Source organism: Peromyscus californicus, unplaced genomic scaffold (genome assembly GCF_007827085.1).
Source record: "Peromyscus californicus insignis strain IS unplaced genomic scaffold, ASM782708v3 Scaffold_12__1_contigs__length_115047231, whole genome shotgun sequence".
Classification (NCBI taxonomy): domain Eukaryota; kingdom Metazoa; phylum Chordata; class Mammalia; order Rodentia; family Cricetidae; genus Peromyscus; species Peromyscus californicus.
In genome coordinates, this window is record NW_026294413.1 from 1450912 (window position 1) to 1472249 (window position 21338).

Consider the following 21338-nt stretch of genomic DNA (forward strand, 5'->3'; position numbering starts at 1 on the left):
CCCTGTTTCTTGTATCCTCTCTTGAGCTCTTTTCCTTCTCTTTGTTTGTTTTATCCAATTTCACTGTATTAGCTTTTGTCTTATATTTTACTTATTCTATTATTATCCCTTAGAACCTTGTTTGTTTCCTTATGAGAGACAAAGTAAGAGGATCTGGATGGAAAGAGGGTTGGAGAAGAACTGGGAGGAGTAGAGAGAGGGAAGAATAATCAGGTTACATTGTGTGAGAAAAAAAGAAGAAGAGAAGAACTTACAAGTTTTAATTCCATTCCTCCCTATGGGCCTCCTTAAATAGTCCCCTTCCATGGAACTTTAATGCGTTCTTGGATCACCTGAGGGCCTAGTTACAATGAGGGTTCTGATTCAGTGAGCAAGGTGGAGCCTGAGGTTCTGTCTCTAACAGGCTCCCAAGCCATGTTGCTGTTGTACTGGAAATTATACCTGGAGTTCAGGGCTTGGAGGTCACTTCTTCCAGTGGGTTTGAACCCTGATTGTGTAAGAACTGCCCTTGGTGAACTTCTCAAACACCCAGAAGCCTATGTGCACTTTCTCATCTAATTGGTCTCAGGTGGAACAGAAGCAACAGTATTTTTTACCAGTTCCTACAGTGAACGTTTTCTGCAGTCAGGGATGGGAGTCTCAATGTGGTCCTGAACCAGCAGCAGAGAGTTCATTGGGGAGCATGTGAGAAATGCAAATCCCAACTCACTTTTGGCTGAATGAAGTTCCCAGAGAAATCGAATACAGAAAATTTTCCAGTAAAACTCTCACCCACACTCCTAGTCCTCAACACAGCAATTTCAGTCACACCTTGGTGAACTCCTTTCTCCTACTTAGTCAACGCTCATCTCCCTACAGGAATTCAAAAGCAAAATCATCCTAGGAACAGTAGAACACAGAGGGTGCTGATTTTCTGTGATTTCTCTGGATACAACTGAGCATGGTTTTCTCTACATCTCTTTTAAATGGTTTTTTAACAGTTTGAGTATTTTGTGCTTGCTTATAATGTGATTTGATCAAATTCACCCCACCTGGTTCCCCCAATTCTTTTTTTCCTCTCAACTTCATGTGCTTTTTTTTTTAACCCTATTGAACATACTAAATAGCAGTTATTGCCAGGAATTCTTACATAATCTGAAAGCTAACTCTTTTCAAAGGAATGTGTTAAAAAGGCAATGTGCGATTCTAACAACCAATTACCACAAGAAACTCCCTTCTCTTCGCCCCTTTGACTTATCTCATTAAAAAAGGCAGTTGATGTGCAGCATCTTCCAACTCTTTCTAAATTAATTATTAGTGCCTGGAGGTATTGAAGCCCCGAACTTCTACAAGACTACAGGACTAGACAAGAACAGAAGGACTGCTGACTTCCTAACCAGGCAACTTAATTTCCCAATTATCTTTCCTGGGCAAATTACAGATCTAAATATAACATTGTAACCTTTGCCATTTACCCACCAGGCTGATGCATCCATGCCTTGATCTCTTGTTTTCTCTCTTCTGTTCAAGGAAACAGAGTTGGGTGAGGGTGCAGTAGATGCTTGTCAAATATGACATTGCTAAATTAAGGAAACCCATGTGATATCACCCCACCAGCATCAAAGAGAGGAAATGGGAGGGCTTGGGTTCCTTTGCCCTGACACTGGGAATGAATTAATTAGTGGTTCTGAATTTAGACCCTTCAGGCAGCATCTGAAGTGAAGTGACTGGGTTGACTCACAGGAAACCCTTGCTTGTTATTTCAGGATGATACCAATTGACAGACAGTGGGGACTCCAATCAACATAGTGTTTATAGAAGATGATCAGTGCTCTGAGGCAGACTGAAAGAGGTCTATTTCCTGAAAGGGTCCCCCTACTCTGCTGGGGGTGGAAAATAGGAGCCAGCAACATCTGAATGTGAATGTTGACTAATCTGTGCTTATGGGATGACCTTGATATGGGGTTCACCCTTGACATCTACCAGTTTCTTGGGAACTCCAACTGCCAAGTCCCTGAGTATCTTTCTTTGATAAAAGTCAGGGGCTACTAGCCTACTCATTTCCATATTCAAAGAATTCTTGAACTTTTACAACAGCAAATCATTTAGTAGCTATAGCACCTCTATACTTATGATCAGAAAATTTTTGCAGAAGAACCATCCTATATACCCTAATATCTCTGTTTTCACTAGAATTTGACAGAAGTAATTCCATTTTGATTGTGACAACCTTCACAAGAGACAGTTCAAAACAGAAAGAATGGCATGAATAAAGGTCAAGAGCCTTTTCAGTAACTATAAAGGATTTAGTAAGGTTGTAAGATAAAATCCAAGACCTAACACTAGAAAGGCAGTCAGGCTGCCATTCCCAGAGGGCCTTGTGACTCCTGCTAAGCAGAGTTAACTCATCTAAGTGTAGTAGGATCCAGAAGGGTCCCCAGAAAGACAAACTGTAGTCATCTCTGCATTCTGAAAGGAGTACCATGGCCTAAAGGAGCATGTGACTGGGAGGCATGTGCACATCTTAAAAAGTACTTGATCAGGGTGGCCAGATGTCAGAGTGAAGTGGTTAAAGTCTTCCAAATTAGAGAGGCACAAGAAAGAAGAAGATTTTGGTACAGATTTTTGTGTAACCAAGAGAAAGAATGTCATCCAAATTTCTGATGTTGGTGGTTAGCTGGGCCATATGCCATCTTGATGTGAGAGGCTGTAATGAATTCCCTATCGTGCAGGTTGGGTTTGAAATGTAAACTTCCAGAAGGTGAAATAATGGACTGAGAGCTTACTGAAAAGATGATAGCTACATATGTAACTTGAAGATCCTTCAGTTGAAGCCACACCAGTCATCCCCAGCTCTTCTTACAACTCCCAACACCTGACTTGTGCTCCAGACTCAATCTAGAGTCCCCAAACATAGAAGACCACATCCTTCAGTCCTTCCTTCACCTGTACAGCTATTCTACAAAGTATCATCTTCAGCATTTCTTTTCCCTCAGTCCTCCCCTGTCAAAATTCTCCTTCTTTGGATGATACAATGTCTATGAACCCCAGTGGAATTCTAATTGCTGCCATATTCTTTATCCAGAAAATCATACCTGCCTCTCTCAATAGAATATCTTTGAGCATTTGTTATCTTTCCTCCCCACCTTCATCATACTACTCCAAAGAGAATTGATGCACAATATGTTTTAGAGGATTGCCAGGATACACCTGTGAAAAACAAGTACTGATGATTTAGTCGGGATGAATAGCCCTCTAGGTAAGGCAAATTGAGAAACTATATTTTCAGATAAAAGGGGGCCTGCTAGGCAAGCCAGAAACTCAGCAGCAGGGAGCCTCTTCTACTTCAACCTCAGAAGCTGTATTTTAGAAACTACTTTTGTCTGAATTGTGCTGGGACTATTGGGGACTTTTCAGAACCATAATAAATGCCAGAGCCTGCTAGAGCCACAGAGAAGGCATGGCTGTTGTTGGGGTGGTCACCCAAGATGGAAACTTGAGGACAATCTCCCTGGCTTTTTCCTGTCTCCCACTCTTTTACATCCTGCTAATAACCCCATTGGCCATTTCAGGCAAAGCTGTCAACCTGCAGGATGCTCTGAGAATATGAAGGACAGAGAAGAGTGAGGAGGGAATCTCAAAGCAAATAGCTAGTAACCAATTGCCAACTATCCAGTCCATCAGCACCAGTAGATTACTAGTAGTAATATTCATCCTCTCAGGTCTTCTCCTCCATAGAACCCCAACTAACACTGAGAAAGAAGTACATAAGGGTTTTGAGGGAGAAAGAGCTTTGCAGTGTCCCAAAGGAAGCGTCAAGGTAACCATACAGAGGCTGCCTGTTTGCATTGCTATTTTCAGACAGCTTCACTAATCATTTATCTGGGTGCTTTGTGTCCTATTCCAGAATGCCAGAGGCAACAGGGCTCCTTGGGCAGGTTGACATGCTGCTTCATTCCAAACTAATCTCAATCATTCTGTTTTCTGCAGGCACTGTTTGTCCCTGTTGGACCCTGGGCTCTTCCCTGGAGAGTGCAGCATTACCAACATTTCTGCCCTGGGTTGCAATTTCTGAGCCCTCACCTGGGATCCCCCATGATGCTAATGACTAATTATCAAGATTAGATATCATTGCTCTATTTCACCAGCCATTTCCTTCTCTACTTTGTATATTTAGGCATCATTTCCTCTCCTACTCCCCAGGACCTAACGTTTTCATAAATTCTCACCATCCCAAGAAAAGAAGACTATCAAAGTCCCCAGTTGCTAATAGCCAGCTGGTCAGCAAGATGAGTGGTGCACCGGCTCTGGGAAGGCTGAAGGCAGGGCCAACAACTTAATTTCATATAGGGTATGGCCAGTGCTCTCCAAGCTTGTGAAGGTAGTAACTAAGGGGTGAAGTTAAGGGTCAGTAGCTTTTGTCATTGTTTTACTTCCTTTGCCTCTGAGAATCAGGGCTTCAAATATTCCATCATGTCCACAAACAAACTAGCTTCCTGCTATTTAGTTGCTACTGAACAGACCCCAGGAAGTCCGCTTGGAAACCGTAATGTATTTTGGCTGCAGCTGGACCATGTTACAAAAAAATGGACATCAACCAAAGTGGGAGGATAATTTTGGTCTCAGTATCAACGAATTTAATGAAAGAACATTATTGTTCCCTTTCCGTGAGAGTAGAGCATAAAGACATTTGCAGGAGCCCTGCTTCTGTGTCATTTGAACATTTCTGGGATGGATATTGCTTTTATTGCTCAATTATAATTGCTTCCTTCGTAGATTTGTGATTGTGACTAAATACGCTCCCGTCAGCATTTGCTTTAGCCGTCCTTCAGTGAAATGCACAGGCAGAATTCGTGTTTTTGCAAAATGCATCTATGTAATCAGATATATTTTTTGAGAAGAGAGCAGCAGAAAGCCAAAAGCTTCCTGATTTTTTCCTCCATGATTCTTGCGAACAGAGGTTCTTTGTCTTAAAAGCAGTATCTGAAGGTCCTGTCAGCATGACAGCATTTCAACCCGGGAAACAACACAAATGCTGGCAAATTCTGCACCTGCCTCTCATTTACTCCTTGGAAACACATTTCTATTACGTTTTTCTTACTCAAGAGCAGTATAATCACATGTCGCACATGACTGTTGCTGACAACAATGCATAGCTCATAAGAAGGTGCGCCCTTCAAAAATAATTAAAGTAGAGCTGGAAAATTCCTATTGCCTAGTGACACGGCACAACAGTCTTTGTGGTGTTAACAAAGCTGCTGTGCTGACAATGGCATAAAAGGATGGCTATACAAGTATGTACACATCATACTTGATCATGAAAGGTGACCATGATACTGATTAGCCTATTTCCTATGCTAATCTTTATCACTGATGCATTTCCTTCTACTTACACAAAAAGCTACAAATCTCTCATGTTTTGTTATTAATAGTCTTAACTACCCCTTACTTACCATGTCTCTTTGTGTGTGAGAGTATGTTTGTGTGAATGTAGTCATTGTGTGCATGTGCATCAGTGTACATATAGAGGTGTCATTCCTCAGGCATTATCTAAATTGATTTTTCAGACAGGTCTCTCCCTAGCCTAAAACACACTGATTAGGCCAGAATGACTGGCCAATGAGCCCCAGAGACACCATTTGCCTTTTCCTCCATGGCACTGTAATTACAAGCTTGTGTTACCACACCCAGCTTCTGGATGCGAGTGCTGGAAATTTAGCTCAGGTCCTCATGCACACATGCAAGCACTTTACCAACTGAACCATCTCTTGAACCCTTGTCATCCCCTCATCATGTCTCTTGATTGCATTATTCTCTTCTGACCTGGAAGATGTTTGATGTGGTGCAGCATGTCAAACCCAGGGTCTTGTGCATTCAAGACAAGAAAGAACTCTACCACTGACATACAACTCCAGCCCTCATGTGCTTTATTTAAACTCCCTTTATTTATCATAGCCCTGGGATTCATAGTGTGATTTATATTATAGTAATACTAAATAGTAAATCTATGCTGGTATAGTTGATGTTCAGACATTGATCAAATCACCTAATGACATTTTTCAGAATGTATGCCTACTGTTACATCATATACAACTATAATTTCCCTCCAACAGAGAGAAGGCTGCAATTTCATTATGCATAGGTCTCAAAAATTATGTATTTTTCAGAATATTCACTCAAACCGTAATATTTCAGTGACATCTAAAATAATTACATTGATATGCTAGAAGAATCCAAGATACCAAATCAAGGTGCTACAGAGCAAAGAGTGCTTGAAACAGAAATTTTAAAACTTAACAGGATATCTCCCTTCAGGTAACAATTCTGTGTGAAAAGAACACACCCATGCTTTGCATGGAGATGCATAAAACATTTAAATTAAGCAAAAGGAAAAGCAAAGATACATTTGGGAAATATACCCATTATGAGCAGTTTTGTTGATAGTGATAGTGGTAATAGTTTCTTAATTTATTTACTTTTAATTATTGGAAAGTCGGTTAAGGAAAAAAAAACTACAGATCCAAAAAGAAATGTTATCAAGATCAGAATTTAGATACCAAAAAAAAAAAAAGACTTTAAAGGAATCAGAAAGTTAGATATCCTTTGGTCAGATAAAACAAAAATACAGAGATTAGCTAACACTTATTGAGCACAGCTAAGTTTTGGTTAAATTTAGTTTGGGAGATTTCTGAAGTAGAGAAGAGAGTGTGTGTGTAAATGAGATAAGCTCAAGATTAAGTCATGCCATGTTTTCCATTCCAAGCAGGTGTCTATTCCTGCAGAGAGAGCAGAACATGTGGATCAAATTAACCTCTACACATGAATTCAGCTATAACATAGCTCCTCATAGCTCCTCAAAACTTCCAATTCATCTTTTCATTTGAGCTTTTAGTTGGTCTTTTTGCAATTCATGTGCTGATGTGCCCAAAGGAGCCAGTTTCCTGAGGTCACTAAAGAGTCACTTGGATGGGAAGAGCCATAGCCCACTTGTTCTCATCATGCATCATTGAGTTTGGCTTAAGTAGCTCTAAATTTCCATGACCACACAAAGAGGTTTTCTTGATACCTCTCTGTGACAAAATGCATACCCCATATACCACCTTCTTATCCTGAGACATAATGCTCATAAACAGCAAATATTTCTCACTTTAAATTCTATGTAAGCCTCCACAGGCACCTGAACATATAGAAGCAATAGAGATAACTATCTTTAATGTAATGTTTGGCATATGCATTTCAATTTATTATCCATAATGAAAAGCAATAATTTATCTGTTGTTTCAGTGTCTGCTTTGACCCACTAGCTTGTAACTAATTTTAAGATGCGTATAGACAAACTGTACCCCTGCAGGTCACACTGTGCTGAGCAAATGAAATGCATGACCACAGTTTTACATAATATCCATATGCAAAAGATGAATACATTGCTCATAAATTTATAATTTAATAGACTGTTCTAATAATATACTGGAGAATTTATATGCATTACCCAATAGCAATTCAAAATTGAATAATGAAGGAAAAATGGATACACTCTCTTGAACTAACAAGCAAAATAGAATTTAAAATTTTTAGTTCAGTTTTATACAAAAGAGAATGTTTCATTTTGCACAGTAGGGTACAAAGAATACTAAACTGAGTTTGCACATAGCATGAGAAGGAGTGTTAATCTTGAGTACATAGAAAAGATATCATAGAAGGCAATGGAGCACCATAGTTGAGGAGTGAATGAAACCTAGCTAAGTATTCTACCTCAGGTCATGATCACAAGGATGCTTAATAGTATAAGTCAAATAGTCACATTCTCAAAAAGAGGTACTGTGTTCTCTTCCCAGCTACACAGGAATTTATTTTGTAAAGAATATTAATATTTGCTCCAAAATGACTTCCAAACATAGCCAGCCACCTAACATTTGCTTTGTTAAGTTTAGTTTTGCATTGTTTGCTTTGACAGTGGTAATTTCCACTAAATTTTATCCTTTAAGTTCTCATTATCATCATTGTTATTATCAATCCACTGTGGAAAGTAAGTTACACTATGTGTCAGATTAGTTTGGTTATCTGTACAAAAGAAAGAAAATCACTCTTAACTCCTACATCATACCATAAGTAAAAATCAATCCTGTTAAGTTATATATCCATGTGTGGAGGGGAAAACTTTTAATGTTCCAGAAGATATAATGAAATATACAAGGTGATGAGAATACTGAGATTTTTCAAACAGGTAATTACACAACTACTCATACATAAAAAGTAACAACGAACTCAAATACATCAAAATGAGAGATTCCTGTGTATCAAAACTTACCAATAAGTAAATAAGTAAGCAAACAGATAAAAGTAGGAGAAGACATGTGCAACATATCTAACTGTTAAATCGTGTAAGTTCCAGCTGAAGTAGTATTACAAAGGGAGAAAACGAGTGGGAAATTAGGTAAAAGATTTAAGTGGGCACTTCTCAATACAGAGTATCCAAATTGGCAACAAACATGAAAAAATATTTGATCTCATTAGTCTTTGGAAAATTAAAATCAACTTTAATAATACCACCAATACATGCATATTTGAAAGGTCAAAATTCTGAACCATTAAGAATGTAAAGTGTTGGCAAAAACTTAGAGTACAGAACTAGCCCATAATGTGGGATTTATACTATGGATTCTCTGGAAAACTCATGGATAGTATGTATCAAGGTTAAACGTTAAACATGTATATTTATGGTCCAGAAATTACACTTCTGGGAGCATGCTCAGAAGAAAGCTGTGCACATGTGCAGTGATAAGCAGCAAGCCCATTTGATCACACTGGATTTCAAAGTGTGTTGTTTGTATAATAGAATATACAACAAGATATACTGCATTTGACTGTATTGATGACATCACAGAAAAAATTCATTTAGCAATTTACTTGGCCCAACAGTTAAAATAAGAGGCAGGAGAATGGTAAGTTCAAGGCCAGCATGGTCTATGTAGCAAGACCCTGACCCAAAAAGCAAAACACACTTCAGAAGTAGAGACAACAGAATCAGAATATATGCTCTGCACTCTCTACATCTTTTTTATGAGTTTTAAAATAATAAAATAGAAATGTGATATCACATGAAACAGCAGATAGGCTTTGTGAAATGAAACTACCAGGAAGGAATTAGGGCTGTTGAGTGCCTTAGATTGGAGGGACTAAGGATCTCCTGAGCTCAGCCTTGTCTTTCTTGCAAAAGAAAAGATAAGTGACTGATGGAGCATTGCAGTGGAGATTCAGTTAGGCACCGTACAGTTTAGAACCAAAGAAATACATTGTTTGAAAAATGAGCGTTAGTGCTGAAGTACTGACTTCAAAAAAATTTAGGTGATTTTGTCAAAGAAAATGCAGGTGAAGGCTGGGGAGGGTTTCTGAATATTTAGCCACAGATTGCGAGAGTGGTGGAGAATCACATGTCACCTTGAACATGCAGTATGTACCTTGCTTTCTGGCTTGTTGTCCTTTAATGGGGCTGTGAGTGTCACATGACCCATCTAGTATATTTTGCTATGTGAAAGTATTGAGGGAAGAAAATTTAAGACCTGTTGCCAGCATAAAACTAGAATTTTAAATAGATTGACTAAATCACCAAATTTCATCCACACAAACAGAAGCCCCTATTCCATATCTAGCTCAGTATCATGGGATGGAAAGGGTTCATCAAGTGAGCCAAGGCCATTGGCACAGAGTGAGGAGGGTGAAACAGGTGTGGAATGTGCTGCATGACTGGAGTGAGCCTGAGGAACAAACCTGATGAATGGCACTCTACAGCGTTTAGATGAAGTCTACAAGACAACAGAGCTGGCCAAAACAATGGATGACAGAGCTAAGTAGTGGCAAGATCATGATGACACTTTATGATTCAGAAGGTTGGCACAGTTAAGATAAGGCCATCCAGGGTGTGATGCAACAGAAGTGCCATCCAAGTAAGGAGTATCAGCTCTAAAGGTGACTGTAGCAATAAATGGGGAGGCTGTGAAGTCTGCCACATACGTGGCTTTTCTGGACACAGAGGTATTATCCCTTTTTAACACCAATATGTTCCATGAACAATCAACATGGCATTTCTTCAACCACTTGGAGGCTGTTTCCACACTCACAATTTCTTCACTCAACTTAATGAAGCTCCATCATACAAACTTGATCCCCCTCTTTGTGAAGAATCGACAGGCTGGGTGTGGTAGTATTGGCAATCTCCACATCATGAGAGATGGAAGCAGGGTAATCACTAGTTTGTGACCAGCCTAGGCTGCACAGAACAGTTCAATCCAGTCTACATAGCAAGACCCTGTCTCAAAACAGCAACACACACACACACACACACACACACACACACACACACACACACACACACACACATACAGGATCAGCCAGTCTCATGAAATCCTTCATGACTATCCAAGTGCCTTCTACAGGAATTCTGAAAGATTAGTTGTAATGTTTTCCCTCATTAATCAGCTAAGCCCCTTACTAGCTAATTATTTCAATAAAAATTATTATTGTAATCACTATTTTATGGGTCCTTAGATAATTTTAGTTATAATACTATATTATAAATAGCAAGATCTGTTATCATAATAATTAATAATCATGAATTTCACTGCACATGACATAGAATCATACATAGATCTTCAAGCTGACCTAGAATTTAGGAAGGCAAATGGAAAGCACTCTTTTGCATGAGTCTGCAGATGAGAGAAAGAACACTTCTGATTTACAGGCTCTTACCTAGACGAATGGGGTCTGGCCTTTTCATCAGTTTGCCTAAGTTTCAGAATGTACATAAAGAGACAGGGGGAAATCTGTCTATAATATATCTATTAAGAAGGGTGTTCTAATGAGTTTGGGGAAAAACAAAGATAACCCAAATAGCAGCGATAGTTAGAAGGTAAAACAAAAGCGTATCCAGACTGTTACATAGACTTTCCTCTTTCACAAATGTATTTGCTGAAAAATTTTGCATCAGTGGTATGAATCGGACCTCAAAGTGAATAAAGGATAGCCCCAAACTTCAGAGACTAACAAGAATTTGAGGTGAGTAGCAAGTAAAAGACTTGTAGACTTTCTTGGTGTGTAGGAAACCCCAGTACACAAGGGGTGCACGCATAATATAGTTAATATAAATGAAGTGTAATATTATGGGGATAGGACAAGAATAAATTGTAATACAGTGGGTACAGAGCAAAAAGGGCAAAATTTCATGTCATCCACTTCATGATTCTTATTAAACAAAATAATCTACACTTAAAAACAGTGTGCCCAAGCTACAGGTGTGAAGACTACCCCTGTAGCTTTAGAGGGGGTTCAACTCAAGATAGAAGACTGACTATAGACATTTCTGTCCCCTTCTTTCCAAGGCTCTATTAAGATGGTAAGAAAGTATTATGGTTTTTTCAGCATATCTCACAAAATAAACAACAATGGGAGATGAAGAAAGTATAATTCAAGACTATGAACAAGTTTCTAAAAGGGAGCAAGCAAGAGCAGAGCAGACTATGATTAAAGGGGGAGCCAGCCTCTTTGTGGGTCCTTCAGGAAGCTCCACAATCAAATGGCAAGAGCAAGAAGGTACTAGGCACTTTCTCTGGCCTCCCTCTAAATGTGATGGGAGAGTTACCAGAAATAATCATCTTACAAAAACAAAAAAGTCTAGGCAATGTATTAACATTATGCATAGGTTTGAGAACATAGCACATCCAGAGGAGGAGGAAAAAGAAGAAAGGTATTTTATAAAAAAAAAAAAAAAAAAAAAAAAAAAAAAAAAAAAAAAAAAAAAAAAAACACTTCAAAATTGCTTTAAAACATTGCTACTTTGGGTCTAGGAAAATAGTTTCATGGCATAGTGCTTGCCTAGCAAGCATAGAGGCCTGAACACAGATGTCTCCATCCTTGGTCTAATTGGAAGAAGTGGGTCACTTGGGTTTGTTCTAACAGTTTGTTCAACTACAAACTCATCAATGAGTCTTTTTCCATTGATTAATCTGGTGCCTTTCAAATTCCAATCACCTGTCAGTAAAACAAATCCATCATATGAATCTTTGTGAATGAGTACCTCATATTTAACATACAGCAGGGTTTAGGTATCAGCACACAGAGGCATAGCTTTTCATTACAATCCCTTTTATCCTCTCTGCTTTTAACTCATGTATATGGGTATTTACAAAATGTGTCAGCTTTGACACAGAGACTGGTCAAGAAATGCTGCATCAACCATAGTCAAATTGCCCCTTTTAGCTGCTGGGACACAACACATTCCCTGCAGTAGATTTTCAATGGATTTTAAGACATTTGTCTTCTCGTCTTCTTGCAGATGCAGGACCATCTTCTGCCATCTTTGTCTATACATCTACAATAGCCAGTACTAAACAGCTGGTGTTGTGGTGCAAAGCAAAGAGCTGGTCAGACTTCAAAATGTAGTGTGATATGGAAGCAAACACACAGACTCTAGGTGTTGCCACTTAAGAAACTCATGTGCAAGAACATGTGGTGATATATTGTGTACCCCCCATAAAACTTATCTGGGGATCAGAAGACAGAGCCAGCCACTAGATTAGACATAGAGGTCAGACAGTGATGGCACACATCCTTTATCCTATCACTCAGGAGACAGAGATCTGTAATCTGTATCTCTGTAAATAAATTCAAAGCCAGACTGTGAACTGAGCCAGGCATGGTGGCACACACTTTTAATCCTAACACTTGAGGTCTCATGCCTTTGCTTGGGAAGCACACATACCTTCAATCCCAGGAAGTAAGGTGGCAGAACACAGAAAAGTGTGAGGAAAGGCGTATAAGGCGTGAAGATACAGGAACTCTCTCTCTCTCTTTCAGTGAAGGATTTCATATGGGTAAGAACTAGTGGCTTGCTCTCTGCCTCTCTGATCTTTCAGCTTTTACCCAATATCTGGCCCTGGGTTTTTTATTAATAAGACCTTTTAAGATTCATGTTACAAGAACACCTGCCCAAATGTTTCTGAGTACTGGGAAAGTGGGCACAAGGTAAGGTAAACACTAAAACTGAAAGTTGTTTGGAGAATTTGATAATCCAAGAGATGTGGGACATTGCATATAAATGCACTTAGCACATCTTTGCTGTTATATTTAATGTTCCATATGGTGCTGAATATTGTACAGTGCTTTTAAAATTCTGTCCATCTCACTCATCCTTGATATTAGTAATTTTGAGTGAAGGTGGCTGTTAAATAAAATAGAAACTCCGAATTTTGGTTGAACAAGTTGACAGGTGTCTGGCCCCATCATTCAGCTTGTGATAATTTAAATCTGACTTCACCCTCTTCTGACTTTTGATAAGTGTAAGTTCTTCATAGTCAAGAGCAACATTTTAAAAGACTTTTCCCTGGTGTCTTAGGGCTGTGCAGGACACCATGACCATGGCAACTCTTACAAAGAAAACATTTAATTGAGATGGCTTGCTTACCATTTCAGAGGTTCAGCCCATTATCATCATGACAGGAAGCATGGTGGCATACAGGGAGACATGGTGCTGGAGCTGGGAGTGCTCTATCTTTTAGATAACAGGAAGCTGATTGTCACACTGGGCAGTATCCTGAGCATAAAAAACCTCAAAGCCTGCCCCCACAGTGACGACTTCCTCCAACAAAGCTATACCTCCTAATAGTGTCACTACTTTGGGGGTCATTTTCTTTTAAACTATCACACCTGGGTAAGACTATTTCTCCCTCTCTCAGAATTCCTTAGCTACCTATGATTCTTTGTATATGCTTGAGGTCTCATGGGCTTTCCCCTGTCCATTTAGCATGTCTAGTTCCTTGTTTAGCTCTAAAATCATAAATACAAGTAACATTATACAGATTGGGGTCAGGCTTAGAAATATATATGTATATACATATGTGTATGTAACAATTAATGAACTTGAAAGAAAGTTCAGAGGTATATATATATATGTTTGGAGGGAGGAAAGAGGGAAGTGATGTAATTATATTATAATCTCACAAAATGAAATAATTAAAAAAGTGTTATCTTTATTCCATGCAACATTATTATTCTGGAAATGACTTTGTTTTCATTGCATTGTATAAAGGTCTTCATAACATGATATTTTGACACGTAGCTGAAATTCAAAGGAAACCACTTCAGTCATCATGAAATTTCTCTGCACACAACTTATGTAAGGGGCTCCAAACAGTCAGAAACGAATAATTCATCCATCCTGCACCACAAACAGCAGGGTTACTGCATGCATAAGAGGCACTCTCACTGGATTGCAGACCTATAATCTCAGTGTGGTAGACAATGAACCTTATAACTACACATACATACAAGCAAACAAGAAAGATGGCCTCCTACATTCTCTGAAATTTTATTATGGTGCTAACCTTTCAACAAGAAATGGCATTTTAGAAATGCCACATATGTTTTAACTCTTGTTCCATTTGCTAACGGCAAAGATGACCTATCAGCCAAGATAGGGGATAAAGAGTCTCACCATTAACTACACAACAACCTCAGTCCTTCAGGGTCATTATGACTCCATTTTTCACTCAGGCTAGTGCTATTTATTTGTCAATTCACCCCAAGAAATATTACTTTTCCATTACTAACTGCAGTATCCAGGGAGACTTGATGTCATAAAGTCCTGCAGAGTGACCTCACTTCCAATAACTTCTTGTATTTTTCTTCTTAAAACTTGTTCTTCTCAGATTGGGCAGTAATAATCTCTATAGGCATTGATTTCTGAGGACAAATACACATAACAGAATGAAGGATGGAGGGTTTGGTTTTCCTCATCTACAAATGTCAAAATATTTTCAGAAACTATAAAGAAAGAGCAAACAGTTATATCTACTCTAATCTGAAAACCAATCTTCAGCCACGTGACAGTCGACCTCATAGACTTCTGAGTAATTAGGGCAATATATGGCATCAGCCCCTGCTGAGTCATGCATATGAGCCAATCCTGACCATTAATCCTTCCACTGAGGTCAACAACAGCTGAAACTGCCAGAAGTTTATGTCCAAGGGATCCACTTCAATAAATACTGAAATATGTTTTTTATTTCCCTTCACCAACTACCAAGCAAGACATAAATATTTATGACACAGCTATCAGAGGTAAACGGCAGTGAAAAAGAAGCAAACCATTGTCTAGTCGACATGAAGGTCCTACTTGTCATGGAGGAGAGAGAGATAAAAGGGAGTAAGGAGCTCTGAGGTACCTTAGTGTGGGAAGATACTGCCATTTTTTATTTGATGATCATTATTGTCATAGCTGGTAAGATGATATTTCAGTTAACACCTAAAGGAAATGGGAGAGTTAGTTGTATAGACAATGAATTTAGAGCCTTTATAATCAAATTTTCTGTCACATATTTATCACATTTTTTGTATAAAAACAGAAGTGAAACAGAAATAATTACCATTTTCCTTCAGTGACATAAACTTTTAGCTTTTGGAACATAATCAGCTGACTTGTACCATCTCATCTCTGTCTGTCACTTCATCATCAGACACAGAGAAAGAACATAGCTTAGGTGGCAGCCTTAGCCCTCAAGACCTTGTTGTTAGGTATCCACCAGAGAAGGCCACTGGGACATGGGTTCAAGCCACTAGAAAGTCTTTATTAGCTAGTCTGCAATTACACTGAGTGTTTGGAACCCGAGTGCAATGCCAAGCCTTTCTCGGAGTGGGCTTTTAAGCACAAAAACACATCCTGGGCTGACACACCTCAGTGAACAAGAACAGCCAGAAGCAGGACTACAGAAGTCAAAAAGCCAGGTTAGAACATTTAGAGACTTTCCCAGAGCTGGGATAGATTAGGTCTTTGTTTTCATTTTGGCAGGTGGTGCTACCTGTTTGCTAAGCTCCAAGGCCTGGATGGTACCTCCATCATGGCATTGGTTATGCTAGGGTCTGAAGGCCTGTTACTGCTACAGTCCAAATCCATTCACTGACGCTGCAGCATTGCAAAGGGAAGGTTTAGTGAGAGATGGGGGTGTGGTTACAAGCCACAGTGAGTCACGAAAACTTTGGATTTTCTTTGTGCTTTCCCTGAAGCACAAAAATGGGTGTCAGTCTGCTCGACAGACTGGATGGTCACGTTCAGAACCCCATGATGCCCTTAGGTAATGGAAGTGGGGTGATGATCCATGACACTTTTGGGGGCCAAAAGCTGCTTTAATTTCTTTTAACATCAGATAATTCTTTTAACAATGAAACTTTAATCTGAAAAACTGTTTTGTTTTTCAAATGTATGTTTTCACTAATATAAAATTAATATATCTGCCTTTATACAAGTACAGTAGTAAAGTACACTTTTCATATTTTTATAGAGGAATGGGATTATGAGTCCCAAATTTTCTACAACCCACAAAAATCATAATCTGACCCTAGGGCCAGCTCCATGTGTGGACAAACCTATAAGGGTCTTACCCTTAGAAGAGTCCCATATTCAGTTTATCTCTGACAGCAGGAAATAGCTGGATCATGATTGTATGCCTACAGCTAAGGAGGGACAAATTCCAGAACCTATGGAATGAGCTTCAGGATATATGAGGAGTCTGTGTGACGATAGAGCAACTGCCCCTTTCACAGGAAGACAGCTTTTGCTACTGACCACATCAGTGGTATGACTGGAGAACAAATGAGCCTTGCCTTATTTGTATCTCTGCTAATTTGTGCTAATTATTTCCACACACAAAGATTTCATGTCCACAGGAATGCAAAGATCATTGGTGAAATACCTGTGATACTTAATGTCAGGAGCCTAGCAGGTGCTTGCCATATACTTGAGAATCCCAGTCAATGCTCACAACAGTCACGAAATAGCTCCTCATATCCTCTCATGAGGGAAATGTCTCAGTGATTGTAGGCGAGGCCACACACATAACAATTGACAAAGCTCTAATCAGACCCCAAACTGAAGGACACCAAAGAGCATCATCTTCATGCCTTTCCCTTCAAATAAAAGAAGGGGGATAACCCCTATGACGGCAGGAACTACTCCTCATAGCAGCCATTGTACTTCTGCCATGCTCACCCTACTGCTGGCCCTCACATAGTGGAGCAGTGACCTAGTCAAAGCCAGATATACATCACTTCCAGACTAATCACTCCCCCAGCAGCTTCCAGTTTCCTGCACAATGAAGCTGCAGTTCATGACCATAACCTGCAGGGCCCTGTCCACCTGCCTGCTGCCACAGCTCAGCTACCCTCTTCTCATGCTCAGCTCATACAGTCTATTCATGTCACTCTGGTCTCCCTGCTTCTCTTAGAGGGAAAGAGGACAGACATTTCTGTTCCCATGATTTACTCTCTTTTGGAGCACCTGCCCTATACCAGTGTGGGTGGCTCACCTTCTCCCTGAGTTTAGATTTGTCTTCTGATGCCATCATCTCAGAAAGACTTCACAGAGACCCTTTATAGGCCAGCATCAGCTCTGGTATTCTGTGACACCTTGCTCTGCTAGCCTCCTCCCCAGCTTGTCTCATCTAATATCAATCTGCATATCTCTCTGTTCTCATCCTAAAGCAGAAGCCCAGTGAAGACGGGATCTTACTTCTTCCATGCACAGCCATCACTGAATCTGGAGCATGAGAGAATGGATGCTGTCTACCACATCCGGCCAAACAGGACACTCTTCTTTTCCCACACCTCGACCTCACATTGACCTCTGTCTGAGATTTTTCCCAGGCTGTTGCTAATTATTTTACATGCTGCCTAGTTCAGGAAAACCAGAAAGCACCTTCTTGGTGTCTTCTCTTTCTTGACACTGCTACCACCCATGGAGGTCACCTCCCTGTGGATGAACACTTTCACTGAAGAACTACTTTATCATTCCCTTGCAAGTTCGGCTAGCACTCACAGAACGTGTTATTTCTGGGTCAAAGGAGGGGATGTTTGGGGTCGTTCTGGTCCTGTATCACATTTGGACTTTACACAGTATTCAGTCTATCGTTAGCTTCTTTAAAACCCCAGATAGTGAGCAATTCCCATGTTTGTTATTTATTTCTAATGTTATGACAGGGCGGCATGCAAGACACAAAGAAGTCTGTAAAGTTATCACGTTGCCTTAAAATTATCTTTGTCTGACTGGTAGAAAACAGATGGTAACTGGATACAGGAGCTTTGAGAATGTGAGCTCAGGGGACAGACATTCCTTGGAAAGCCCAATACCGTGGACTTTGTGCTGGACAATCAAGTGCATGTGTGTGTGTGTGTGTGTGTGTGTGTGTGTGTGTGTGTGAGAGAGAGAGAGAGAGAGAGAGAGAGAGAGAGAGAGAGAGAGAGAGAGTCTGTGTCTGTGTCTGTGTGTATATCTCTCTCCCTCTGTATGGTCGGGAGAGAGGGAGAGAAAGAGAGGGAGGGAGAGAGAGAGAGAGAGAGAGAGAGAGAGAGAGAGAGAGAGAGAGAGAGAAACAGTCACAAAGTCTAGTATTAGGTGTTCTTCCTCAATCTCTAACCACCACCACCACGCCACCTGCCTTGGATTTTTCAAGACAATTTCTCTGTGTGGCCCTGGCTGTCCAGGAACTCCCTCCTGAACCAGGCTGGCCTTGAACTCAGCGATCTATCTGCCTCTGCCTCCCATATGCTGGGATTAAAGGCATGCACCCCACCCAGCACCACCTTATTTTTTGAGATAGGGTTCTCGCTGAACCTGAACCTCAATGATAAACTAAACTAGTATACTTGGAATCTAGTAGAGTCATTATATCTAGAGTGAACATAATATGTAACAGTTATTTCTCATATATCTAGAGTAACAGTTTCATGTATTAGTGTTTGTTGAAGGTACCTGGACCTTGAAGAATTCGTGTAAGGAACAGTGGTTGTTTTCTATGATTTATAGAGTTATTTTTCTGAAGGGGTTATCAGTCCATTGCATATCTTTGGTCACAAGACTATCCAAGCACACTTGGAGGTCTTGTATTATTAGATATTGTAGATAGTACACAATAGGACTAAAAGTTGTGAGGGTTTGATGATTTTCTTCAGATAACATATAGAATAAATCAAAGGGGTTTTGACATGAGAAACTTGTCATATCCCAAACACAGCCTTTGTGTACAGTCAATAAATGTGCTTCTGAACAGAGGTTCGGGGTCAGTTCTCAGAAACTGTTCCTCCCTGCTGCCAGAGAGACTAAATTACGTTCTGAAGTGACTCTCCTTCTTTGAAGGGCCCACACAACACAGAACAAATGACAGACTAGTGTCTTAGTTAGGGTTTTATTGCTGTGAAGAGACACGAAGACCGCAGCAAATCTTATAAAGGAAATCATTTAACTGGGGCTGGTTTACAGTTCAGAGGTCTAGCCCACTGTCATCATGACAGGAAGCATGGTGGCATGCAGACAGACATGGTGCTGGAGAGGTAGCTGAGAGTCCTACAGATGGATCTGTGGATCTCTTCAGTAGGAAGAGAGTCTGACCAGGGGCCTGGCTTGAGCTTCTGAAACCTCAAAGCCCACCCCTAGTGACACACTTCCTTCAACAAGGCTGCACCTACTCCAAAAAGCCACATCTCCTAATAGTGCCATTCCCTATGGGCCTATGGGGGCCATTTTCATTTAAACCACCACAACTAGTTGTTAAGCAAGCCACCAGAAGCCTCCTGTTTCCACCTCCCAGCACTGTAATTACAGTTATGTGCTGCCACGTACAGCTTTTTACATGGATGATGAGCATTCAACCTCAGATCTGTATGCTTGCGAAATTAATAAATCTTTAGAAAAAATCATGGATTCACAAATAGAATCATGATAGGATATTTCTCCTAGGAACTTTTTTTGAGTCCATGATAAATCCTATGCTTAAGGCACCACATAGATCACACCATTTTATACTGAAAATAAATCAGGCAACAAATTGTTCCAGTTCCATTTTACAGTAAGAAGAATGTGTATTTATGAGGACCAAGCAACGTGTCCATGTTTGCTTGGTCTGAGAACAACGGCAGAGGCAGCTGTAAAATCAAGGCAATCTGATTCCAAAGTCCTATGTTCTTCCCACTACTTCACAAAATCTAAGAGTAACCTGTCTTAAGAAGGAGAAAACAACACATACCTAGAAAAACTAATGACTTTTCTGAACTGCATAGATAGCTTTCTTTCTTTTTTTTTTAAATTTTATTTTACAATACAATTCAGTTCTACATATCAGCCACGGATTCCCTTGTTCTCCCCCCTCCCGTCCCCCCCCGCCTTCCCCCCAGCCCACCCCCTTTTCCCACCTCCTCCAGGGCAAAGCCTCCCCCGCGGACTGAGATCAACCTGGTAAACTCAGTCCAGGTAGGTCCAGTCCCCTCCTCCCAGGCCGAGCCAGGGGACCCTGCATAGGCCCCAGGTTTCAAACAGCCAACTCACGCAATGAGCTCAGGACCTGGTCCCACTGCCTGGATGCCTCCCAAACAGATCAGGCCAATCAACCGTCTCACCCATTCAGAGGGCCTGATCCAGTTGGGGACCCCTTAGCCATTGGTTCATAGTTCATGTGTTTCCATTTGTTTGGCTATTTGTCCCTGTGCTTTATCCAAACTTGGTCTCAACAATACCCAATACCCAACCACACCACAAGAGCACTTGTTCAGCTATGTTCATATCAGCATTGTTTGTAATAGCCAGAACATGAAAAAACCTAGATGCCCTTCAACTGAAGAATGGATAAACAAAATGTGGTACAGATACACAATGGAATACTACTCAGCAGAGAAAAACAATGACATCATGAGGTTTGCAGGCAAATGGATGGATCTAGAAAAAAATCATCCTGAGTGAGGTAACCCAGACTCAGAAAGACAAACATGGTATGTATTCACTCATAGGAGGATACTAGATGTGGAACAAGGATGACTTGTCTGCTACTCACATCACCAGGGAGGCTACCTGGAAAACAGGACCCCAAGAAAGACACGGGGATTGATTGCCCAATGATGGAGAAATGGATGAGATCTACATGAACAGCCTGGACATGAGTGGGGGTAATGAAGGGTGAGGGTCAAGGGAAAGAGAGCTTGGGGGAGTGGGAGATCCCAGCTGGATCAACAACAGAGAGGGAGAACAAGGAATAGGAGACCATGGTAAATGAAGACCACATAAGAATAGGAAGAAGTCAAGTGCTAGAGAGGCCCACAGAAATCCACAAAGATACAGACTGCTGGCAATGGTCGAGAGACTGTCCGAACTGACCTACTCTGGTGATGGGATGGCCAAACACCCTAATTGTCGTGCTAGAAACCCCATCCAAAGACTGAGGGATCTGGATGCAGAGATCCATGGCTAGGCCCCGGGTGGAGCTCTGGTAGTCCAATTAGCGAGAAAGAGGAGGGTTTATATGAGCTAGCTTTCTTATAGAGCCCATGGA